Source organism: Neofelis nebulosa, chromosome 17 (genome assembly GCF_028018385.1).
Source record: "Neofelis nebulosa isolate mNeoNeb1 chromosome 17, mNeoNeb1.pri, whole genome shotgun sequence".
In the NCBI taxonomy this organism is placed as follows: domain Eukaryota; kingdom Metazoa; phylum Chordata; class Mammalia; order Carnivora; family Felidae; genus Neofelis; species Neofelis nebulosa.
The window spans coordinates 180362-183948 of NC_080798.1; the positions used below are offsets into that span (position 1 = coordinate 180362).

The 3587-nt window shown below is 47.3% G+C and overlaps 1 pseudogene; it reads left to right on the forward strand.

Moving 5' to 3' along the window:
• Positions 1-368: 368 nt before the first annotated feature.
• LOC131500079 (zinc finger protein 304-like) lies at positions 369-1452 on the forward strand (annotated as a pseudogene).
• The last annotated feature ends 2135 nt before the right edge of the window (positions 1453-3587 follow it).

Genomic DNA, 3587 nt, shown 5'->3' on the forward strand with positions numbered 1-3587 from the left:
TGGTATGGAATGAAAAAGCCCCTCTTGAACAGTGTGTTTCTGTAGGAGTGTTTCAGTTCAGAACCCCTAAGGCAGGTCCTTCCACCCAGAAGGACATGTGTGGCCTTCCACCCACTTGTGACATGTGTGGCCTGGTCTTGAAAGACGTATTATACCTGGCTAAGCATCAGGCAATACACCCTAGGCAGAAGCCATACAAATGTGAGACATGTGGGAGAGACTTCTGGCTCAGTACAAACTCTCACCAGCACTAGAAGGAGCACAGTGAAGAAAAACTCTTCACATGCAGCCAGGACTTCCTCCAGCATCAGATCACTCACACCACAGGGAAGCTGAACAGGAGCCCCGCACGCAAGGAGGCCTTCTAACCCAGCACCAGTTGCCAGCAGCAGCAGGCAGTTCATGCCACACAGAAGTCCTTCAAGTGCAGCAACTGTGGGGGAGCCTTTCTGAAGGCCTTTATGCTCCTTGACCACCTGATAACTCACTCCAAAGAAAGACCCTTCAGATGGCCAACAAGAAATGCCCCTAAAGAGGACTCAACCTTTGTTCATCACACAAAAAAAAACACAATGGAGAAACATCCCATGTGTGTAAGGAATGTGGGAAGGCCTTCAGCCAGCTTTTAAAACTGAGGACACATCAGAAAGTTCATACTGGAAAAATGCATCACAGTTGCAGTGAATGTGGGAAAGCCTTCACCGGAAACACTCACTTGTTCAGCACCAGAGAGTTCACACTGGAGAACGGCCTTATGGATGTGGCTAGTGCGGGAAGGCCTTCACTCGCAGCTTCCATGTTTTTCGGCACCAGAAAGTTCACAACACAGAAAGACCTTATGAGTGTAGACAGTGCCGGCGAGTCTTTAGCTGTGTTGCTGATTTTGTTGAGCACGAGAAAATACACACGGGGGAAAGGCCTTATGAGTGCAAAGAATGTGGGAAAGCCTTCGTTAACAGCTCTCATCTTGTTCGGTACCAGAAAGTTCACAACACAGAAACGCCTTTTGAGTGCAGTGAATGTGGAAAAGCTTTCCGGCAAACCTCCAAACTTATTCTGCACCAAAGGAGTCATACTGGAGAAAGACCTTATAAATGCAACCAATGTGGGAAAGCCTTCAGTTGCCCCTCCAACCTTGTTCCACACCAGTGAATTCACACTGGAGAAAAGCCTTATGAGTGTTCGGAATGTGGGAAAGCCTTCAGTCAAAGCTCTGCCTTCATTCAGCACGAGAAGGTTCACACTAGAGAAAGGCCTTATAAGTGTAGTGAATGTGGAAAAGCCTTCAGCTGTAGCTCTAACCTTGTTAAACACCAGAAAGTTCACACTGGAAAAAGGCCTTATGAGTGCAGTCAGTGTGGGAAAGCTTTCAGTGAAAGCTCCATCCTCAGTCAGCACCAGAGAGTTCACACTGGAGAAAAGCCTTACGAGTGTAACAAATGCAGAAAAAGCTTTCCGGGGCGCCTGGGTGGCGCAGTCGGTTAAGCGTCCGACTTCGGCCAGGTCGCGATCTCGCGGTCCGTGAGTTCGAGCCCCGCGTCAGGCTCTGGGCTGATGTCTCGGAGCCTGGAGCCTGTTTCCGATTCTGTGTCTCCCTCTCTCTCTGCCCCTCCCCCGTTCATGCTCTGTCTCTCTCTGTCCCAAAAATAAATAAAAAAACGTTGGAAAAAAAAAATTTAAAAAAAAAAAAAAAAGAAAAAGCTTTCCGCTACAGCTCAAACCTCTCTAAACACCAGAAGGGCCATATTGGAAAAGAGCCTTTGGAGTGCAATGGACATAGGAAAGCCTTCAGCCAGAGCGCTAGCCTCACTCAGTACCAGAAAGGTCACACCAAAGAAAACACTTAGGAGTGTGGCAAATGTGGAAAACCACTAACTAGCTGGGGCTTTCACCTTGCTCACCTTAAAAGGATTTACTCCTAAGAAAGCTTCTGTGAAAGGAACCTTTGTAAAGAAGCCATAAGCCGAAAATTGAAACTTAAATATCCTAATACCCCTACCAGGAGATTGCCAGATACATGGAAGCTTTCAGGAGCTTCACCACACTTTCTAACCTGTCCAGGTGCTTTGCCAGATGACGTCACTGCCAGATGCCATCTCACTTCTGCCAGCCAGCAGATCTTCCCACAGCGTGTAACTATCATGTCAACATACTCAGGGAAGGCTGATCTTGTGCTCTCTCATTCCCTGGAGGGAGACACGAGTGATGGAAGCTATCTGGGGGTGGCCTCATTTTCCATCTTTGCCCTGTCTCTAGTAGTTCAGGCATAGTCCTGACCTTATTCTCCCCAGGATGATCTGACCTGGAGTGTGAGGACTTGCAGAAGAAGTTTCCCTTTTATTGTGGCTATTGTTGAGTCTACAGATGGTGCCTGCAATGGAATTGTCCAGTATCCAAATCACCCAACCCTGGAACTGCCTGCCTCCAGAGTGTGTAGTAATAAAGGCCTTACTATTGAAGCCATCTTTAATACTGGGACTCCATCCATTGTGTGTGTGAGAAATGGAGAATGAATTGGGCTCTAACAGGATAGAAAGGGAGAAGGTCTTTTGGGAGGCCTCAACTTGAACAGTGGGATGGCAAGGAATAGATTGCAGTCTAGGCCCAAGGGCTTCCGGGACAGGCTGAAAGTCTCTGGGTCAAATCTTGTGTCCTGGATGCCAGGACAACCTGTAAGACCCAGAGCTTTGGACATTCGCCAGTACTTCCTGGGCAGCAGGGGTTGGGTACCTTGTTCCTGGGAATGTCCTACATTCTCCAGTAGAATTGAGGGGCTACTGTCCAGGAGTAAGGCCCCTGATGTCCAAAATCTGTAGGTAGGTATTGCTGCACGTAAGATCTTCAGGAGGCAGGTAGAACCTGTTTCAGTGGGCACAGAAACACTGGTTTTGAGGTCAGGGACACTGGCAAACAGAGGAGATAATGGCTGGTGCTATGCCTGGGCTACATCACACCCACTCACAAGAACTGGTTGTGTTCAACTCAACATTTAGTTGAGTTCAATCAGCCATGGTGGAATTTATACCACAAAAGATGAAGAAACAACAGCTCCTTGAAAACAAACAAACAAAAAGCAACTGAAAAAAACCTGATTTGGATTGTCTGCCAAGTTTGTTGACAGTGACTTTGGCCATAGGAGAGACTCTGCTCTGCAGGTCTTAGGAAGTCCTGCATATTCTCATCTTATCCTCTAGAACAAAGGACATAACAGTGGTATGTTGCTCACTGCCTGAGCAAATGGTGGTGTGGATTCCTGTAGCCTTCCTGCACTGGTCACTTCAAGGCCCTTACTGCACAGGTAGGAACTCTGGGCCTGAGAAAAGGGAGATCTTGTAGTTCAGGACTTTTGTAGCCCAGCCAATATTCCAGGTGAGTGTAGTGTCCATGATCTTCATCATCTGCTATTTTTTGCTGCCACTGAAGCAGGGCTGTCCCTGGGTACAGGAGTCAGAGATAATGGAATCAATATATGCTTGCCCCCATTTTCTGGTTTTCCAAGAGGAGTGAGGGAACCATATGTTTATGTGAAGCCTTTTGATTTCATAAATGTTGAAAGCTGCTTTACAAAACTTATAGGTATATATGCA